Raw genomic sequence first — 8,433 nt, forward strand, 5'->3', positions numbered from 1 at the left:
ATTACTTCAGCTGTCGATGCTGTCACGGAACTCGCGAAGGAAGACACAGTATATTTGATTCACGCGGGGACAAATGACGTTCAGTCTACTCAAACTCAGGCCCTACTATCAAAATACCGTCAGGTCATTCGGCGTTACAAGACCAAGTCCCCTCACGTCATTGTTTCTGGAATTCTACCCAGAATCAGCGCTTACGCCGGCTTCAACAGCAAAGCGAGCAACATCAATACTAGTCTGAAGGAAATTTGTGACGACGAAGGCGTGGCGTTTACAAACGCCTGGCACCACTTCTTTGAGCGCCCAGACTTGTTTTGGAACGATGGACTACATCTGAATGAGGTTTCGGGAGGCTTCTGGACGAGGCAGTAAAAAGCTTTTCGAAAAGCCTTTCAAAAAACGGCGGGCGAGGACGGGGCAAAGGCAGCCCTTGATCAACCAACCCGTAGCGTCAGTGCGACTCACAAGAAACTGTGTAACTAACTACGCCTCCGACAAGCGAACTGGTACAACTCGTCACGGCCACATTTCTATCATCTACACAAATGCACGGAGTTTAATACCCAAAAAGGACGAAATTAGGGCGTACATTGCAACAGAGAAATCAGATGTGGTAGCCATCACAGAGACTTGGGCCAACTCTACTCATCTAGAATCCGAACTGTCATTCCCTGGGTACGAAAGCTTCCACAAAAGTCGAAAGCACAAGAAAGGAGGAGGAGTAGTCTGCTACGTAAAAAGTACACTCCCTGCCATAAAAATAGACAAACAGGACGCAGAGAAATACGATTCTGTCTATGTGGAAATAACTGCAAATAACAAGAAACTAACACTTGCAACCGTATACAGGCCTCCGAAACAACAGGCAGCCGATGACACTGCCCTCTTCGAAGAGATTCACTCTCTAACACAAAGCAAGGAAGCAATTATAATTGGGGACTTTAATTGCCCTAACATTGACTGGGGACTGATGACTGGAGATCAAGAGGGTAACAGGCTTTTAGAAATGGTGGAGGATTCGTTCCTCACTCAAGTTGTAACTCAACCAACAAGAGAAAACAATCTGCTGGATCTGGTATTAGTAAGCGACCCCGACCTCATTCGCGACTGTACAGTTGGTGAGAAACTTAATGGGTGCGATCACCACTTAATCCGTTTTAATATCAACATATGTCACAAACTCGTAGATAATCCGTCAGTGATACCAGATTACAAAAAAGGAAATTTCAACTTAGCCCGTGCACTGCTTCCCCCTACGACCTGGGACCAACTTGGCATCACCGACAATACAATCGACAACGAGTGGAACGTCTTCAAAGATAAGCTGTTGCAAGTAGAGAAGGCTACAGTGCCTACGAAATCCAGGCGAGTAAATGGGGCCGTAGATCCACCGTGGATGACCAGAGAAATAAAAAGGGCAGTAAACCTAAAAAAAAGGAATTATAATTTGATGAAAGAGAATGCTACGGCCGAAGCCAGCACACAGTACCACAACAGCCTCAGAGCTTGTCGCAGCCTTATTCGGAGTAGCAAACGCAACTATGAAAAGCAAATAGCGCGCGAAATCAAAACTAACTCCAAGAAATTCTTCACGTACATAAGATCGAAAAAGAAAAGAAAATCCAATATTGGTCCCCTGACAGACGAGACTGGATCTGTAACTCAGGACAGTAAACAGATGGCCAGAATCCTCAACAGTAACTTCGCATCCGTACTCACAGTCGAGGACATCGAAACCATTCCCGAGAGCCCTGACCCGCCGAGTGAGATCACGCCGCTTGAAATTGACTCAATATGCGACCAAGAAGTAAAAAAGTACTTGGACAAACTTGACACGAACAAGTCAACGGGACCCGACAGTTTGTCCCCGCGGTTATTAAAAGAACTTAAACAACAAATACTTCAACCACTCACTACCATATTCAACCGGTCAGTTCAACTAAATAAGGTCCCGGAAGACTGGAAGATGGCGAACGTAACACCGATTTTCAAAAAAGGAGACAAAAGCGTTGCATTAAACTACAGGCCCATAAGTTTGACATCAGAGGCAGGAAAAATACTCGAAAAGATTATTAGAGATAAACTTGTTAAGTTTCTAGAAAACAATAATATAATCTCCGACACCCAGCATGGCTTCAGAAACAAGCGCTCCTGCCTAACGAATTTATTAGACTTCTTCCAAGCTATATATAAGAACTGGGATGCCCACATCCCCAGTGATGTTATATACCTGGACTTTCAGAAAGCCTTCGACAAGGTACCGCACGAGCGACTCCTTAAGAAACTGCACTCGGCGGGCATCGGAGCCAATCTGATCGCGTGGATAAGAGATTGGCTCACCGACAGAAAACAACGAGTACTACTCACCGGACAGCCTTCCGATTGGCTACCAGTCACTAGTGGAGTGCCTCAAGGGTCAGTGCTGGGACCCATCCTCTTTATCATATATATCAATGACCTAGAATCAGGACTGAAATCCCCAATATCGAAATTTGCAGATGACACCAAGGTGGGTGGAGATGCCCTCACAAAGACCGACTGCGAAATCATTCAGAAAGACCTCAATCACATTATCGAATGGTCGGAAAAATGGCAAATGTCTTTTAATGTTGACAAATGCAAAGTCATACACATTGGGTCCCAAAATAGTAACCACACATACATCATGAATGGGAGACCTCTGCAAGCGATGCAGGAGGAAAAGGACCTTGGAGTCACTATCAGCAGTGACCTGAAACACGCGAATCACTGTAAAAAAGCATACAACAAGGCCAACATTATGCTCGGGTTCATAGCGAGGAACTTCGAGTGTAAAACACCAGACGTGATGCTATCCTTGTATAATTCCATGGTAAGACAGCACCTCGAGTATGCAGTGCAGTTCTGGTCTCCCAATTACAGAAAGGACATTGCTTTACTGGAAAGGATTCAACGACGCGCCACAAAGATGATTCCAACCTTCAGGGCTCAACCGTACGAGGAACGACTCAAGCGACTCAATCTCTTTACATTGGAGAAAAGACGCCAACGAGGGGATATGATTCAAGTCTTCAAGTATCTAAAAAAGTTCAATAACGTCGATTACACCAAATTCTTTGAACTGCAAACCAACTCAAGAACTAGAAATAACGGTTTACCCATTCAGTCGAGTCGATGTAACACAGACATTGGAAGGAGCTTCTTTTCAAACCGAGTCATCCGCCACTGGAACAATCTTCCCTCAGAAGTAGTAAATGCGAATACCATCAACTCCTTCAAATATAGAATCGACCGTCATTTCGCTGCGTCGGGAGTGAACTGAATAGCGAGGGGCTTCCATCTGCTCCTCAATATCGAGGTGCTTTCATCTGCTCACCAAGCCCCAAGTGGCGATCGAGCAGATTAAATCACCCAAGCGGGCGACCTCGTAATGAGCCAATAGGCTTTCTGTTGCCTGCATTTCCATGTTTCCATGTTTCCTTACCTCGTCCCCAGTAATGAAACTAACAGGGAAACACCGTAGAATTAAACGTAAAAAAAACTAACCCTTATATTACTAACTGTACGTAGACTCCGAAACCGAGTTAACTCTTGTTGTGTTTGCACCTAAATACCAAAATAACAGCAACGACGACGATCTCAATGTAAGGTAGTGATTTCGTGTCTTTGTTGATTGTTGTTTGTCTTATTTGTTTGTATATAATAACGAAGGAAAAGAAAAGGAACACGAGAGAAGAGATGATGAGCTTGGCCTCTCTTTGTTGATTGATATTTACCTTAGTTTGTACGTATTAAAGAAAGAGAAAAGGGAGATAAGAGAAAGGAAGGATAGAGAGAAGGGAGAGGAAAGGAAGAGAAAGAGAAGGGAAGGGAAAGGGTTGGAAGATGAATAAGGAGGGAGATAAGAGAAAGGAAGGATAGAGAGAAGGGAGAGGAAAGGAAGAGGAGGAGAAAGGAAGGGAAAGGGTTGGAAGATGAATAAGGAGGGAGATAAGAGAAAGGAAGGATAGAGAGAAGGGAGAGGAAAGGAAGAGAAAGAGAAGGGAAGGGAAAGGGTTGGAAGATGAATATGGAGGGAGATAAGAGTAAAGAAGGATAGAGAGAAGGGAGAGGAAAGGAAGAGAAAGAGAAGGGAAGGGAAAGGGTTGGAGGATGAACATAGAGGGAGATAAGAGAAAAGAAGGATAGAGAGAAGAGAGAGGAAAGGAAGAGAAAGAGAAGGGAAGGGAAAGGGTTGGAAGATGAATATGGAGGGAGATAAGAGAAAGGAAGGATAGAGAGAAGGGAGAGGAAAGGAAGAGAAAGAGAAAGGAAGGGAAAGGGTTGGAAGATGAATATGGAGGGAGATAAGAGAAAGGAAGGATAGAGAGAAGGGAGAGGAAAGGAAGAGAAAGAGAAGGGAAAGGGTTGGAAGATGAACATAGAGGAGATAAGAGAAAGGAAGGATAGAGAGAGAGGAAAGGAAGAGAAAGAGAAAGGAAGGGAAAGGGTTGGAAGATGAATATGGAGGAAGATAAGAGAAAGGAAGGATAGAGAGAAGGGAGAGGAAAGGAAGAGAAAGAGAAAGGAAGGGAAAGGGTTGGAAGATGAATATGGAGGAAGATAAGAGAAAGGAAGGATAGAGAGAAGGGAGAGGAAAGGAAGAGAAAGAGAAAGGAAGGGAAAGGGTTGGAAGATGAACATAGAGGGAGATAAGAGAAAGGAAGGATAGAGAGAAGGGAGACGAAAGGAAGAGAAAGATAAGGGAAGGGAAAGGGTTGGAAGATGAACATAGAGGGAGATAAGAGAAAGGAAGGATAGAGAGAAGGGAGACGAAAGGAAGAGAAAGATAAGGGAAGGGAAAGGGTTGGAAGATGAATAAGGAGGAAGATAAGAGAAAGGAAGGATAGAGAGAAGGGAGAGGAGAGGAAGAGAAAGAGAAAGGAAGGGAAAGGGTTGGAAGATGAATGAGGAGGAAGATAAGAGAAAGGAAGGATAGAGAGAAGGGAGAGGAAAGGAAGAGAAAGAGAAGGAAAGGGTATGGTTTGGAAGATGAATAAGGAGGAAGATAAGAGAAAGGAAGGATAGAGAGAAGGGAGAGGAGAGGAAGAGAAAGAGAAGGGAAGGGAAAGGGTTGGAAGATGAATATGGAGGAAGATAAGAGAAAGGAAGGATAGAGAAAAGGGAGAGGAAAGGAAGGGAAAGAGAAGGGAAGGGAAAGGGTTGGAAGATGAATAAGGAGGGAGATAAGAGAAAGGAAGGATAGAGAGAAGGGAGAGGAAAGGAAGGGAAAGGGTTGGAAAATGAATATGGAGGAAGATAAGAGAAAGGAAGGATAGAGAGAAGGGAGAGGAAAGGAAGGGAAAGGGTTGGAAGATGAATATGGAGGAAGATAAGAGAAAGGAAGGATAGAGAGAAGGGAGAGGAAAGGAAGGGAAAGGGTTGGAAGATGAATATGGAGGAAGATAAGAGAAAGGAAGGATAGAGAAAAGGGAGAGGAAAGGAAGAGAAAGGGTTGGAAGATGAATATGGAGGAAGATAAGAGAAAGGAAGGATAGAGAGAAGGGAGACGAAAAATATGTATACATATTTTTATACATATAAGCGTTATTTTAGGGATATTTGCATCTTTATTTTCATTCAAATTTACAGTATTTTATTCATATTCTGCTCATTTATTTTGATACGATTTTACATTATACTCTGTGTATTTTGTATATATTTTTTATACATATTTACATTATTTAATGTGTATTTTGTATATATATTTTTACACAAATTTATGTTATTTTATGTGTATTTGTTTATATATTTTGATACAAATTTACAATATTTTATGGGTATTTTGTATATATATTTAAAAAGAAAACTAACTTTATGTGTATCTATTTTCATGCGAATTTAAACTATTTCTCCATATTTTTGTAAAGATTTTGATACTGATTTTAGTTATGATTTTAGTTATGATTTTACGGGTATTTTGTTGATTTATTTTGATACGAATTTACATTATTTTATCTGTACTTTGTATACATATTTTTATACGTATTTACATTATTTAATGTTTATTTCGCATATATATTGTTATACAAATTTATGTTATTTTATGTGTATTTGTATATCTATTTTGAAAAAAATTTACATTATTTTATGTATATTTTGTATATATATTTCATTACAAATTTAGCTTATTTTATGTTTATCTTGTTTATCTATTTCGATACAATTTTGATTATTTCATGTGTATTTTGTATATATTTTTATATTTACATTATTTAATGTGTATTTTGTTTATATATTTTATACAAATTTACTTTATTTTATGTGTATTTGTTTAAATATTTTATAAAAATTACATTATTTTATGTATTTTATATATATATATATATATATATATATATATATATATATATATATATATATATATATATTATATATATATATATATATATATATATATATATATATATATATATATATTTTAAAGCAAATTTTTATTTTATGTGTATTTGAATATATTTCACAAATTTAATTATTTTTGTGCATTTTGTATATATTACAAATTTACATTATTTTATGTATATTTTATATTCATTTATACACAATCTTTTATTTGTATTTTGTTTATATATATATATATATAATTATATATATATATATATATATATATATATATATATATATATATATATATATATATATATATATATATATATATATATATATATATATATATATATATATATATATATATATATATATACAAAACAGACATAAAATACACATAAAATAATGTAAATTTGTATCAAATATTTATATACAAATACACATAAATAAAATTAAATAAATATACAAATATAATAATAAAATTAGGTAAATTTGTGTTGAAATATATATATACAATATATATATAATGTAAATATATATGACAATATATATAAATATATATAATAAAATTTGTAAATATATATACAAAATATATAAATAATAAATATATAAAAAATATAAATATATAAATATAAAAAATATCAATAAAAAATATACAAAAATACATTAAATAAAAGTAAAAATATATATATATATATATAAATATATATATATATCAAATATAAAAGTATCAATAAAATATAAATTTATATATATATATATATATATATATATATATATATATATATATATATATATATATATATATATATATATATATATATATATATATATATATATATATATATATATATATATATATATATATATATATATATATATATATATATATATATATATATATATATATATATATATATATATATATATATATATATATATATATATATATATATATGCACACACAATAAGGTAAATTGGTATTGAAATAGATATGCAAAGTACACATACAATAATGTAAATTTGTATCAAAATATATATACGAATACACATATAATATCGTAAATTTCTATGAAAATATATATACAAAATACACATAAAATGAAGTAAATACGTAAATAATTAAATATACAATATACACCTAAAATAACAGAAATACAAATACAAACATAAACATGAAATAATATAAATTTTAACAAAAATAAATATACAAAATAAACATAAAATAAGATAAATTTGTATTGAAAGAGATATGCAAAAATACAGATAAAATAATGTAAATTTGAATCAAAATATATATACAAATACACATAAAATAACGTAAATTTCTATGAAAATACATTTATATAATATATATAAAATGAAGTAAATACGTAGAAAAATATATATATATATATATATATATATATATATATATATATATATATATATATATATATATATATATATATATATATATATATATATATATATATATATATATATATAATACAAAAATAATATAAATTCGTATCAAAATAAATCAACAAAATTTCATTAAAAGAATGTACATTTGTAGGAAAATATATATACAAAATACAAATAAAATAACTAAAATTTGTATAAAAATATATTAAAAAATACACAAAATTATTTAAATTTCTATATAAATAGATATACAAAATACACATAAAATTAGGTAGATTTATACTGAAATACATATACAAAATACACATAAAATAATGTAAATTTGCATAAAAATATATAAGCAAATACACATATACACATAAAATAACGTATATTTGTATAAAATATATATACAAAATACACATTAAATAATGTAAATATGTATAAAAAATATATACAAAATACATATAGAATAAGGTAAAATCGTATCAAAATAAATACACAGAATATCAATAAAATAATGTAAATTTGTCCAAAAAATAAGGATGCAAAATACCCATAAGATTACGCATATTTTTATAAAAGTATATATACAAAATACAAAAATAATAATTCAATTTGAATGAAAATAAATATACAAAATGTACATACAGTAAGGTAAATTTGAATTGAAATAGATATGCAAAATACACATAAAACAATGTA

The sequence above is a fragment of the Eriocheir sinensis genome, chromosome 16 (assembly GCF_024679095.1).
Source record: "Eriocheir sinensis breed Jianghai 21 chromosome 16, ASM2467909v1, whole genome shotgun sequence".
Lineage (NCBI taxonomy): Eukaryota > Metazoa > Arthropoda > Malacostraca > Decapoda > Varunidae > Eriocheir > Eriocheir sinensis.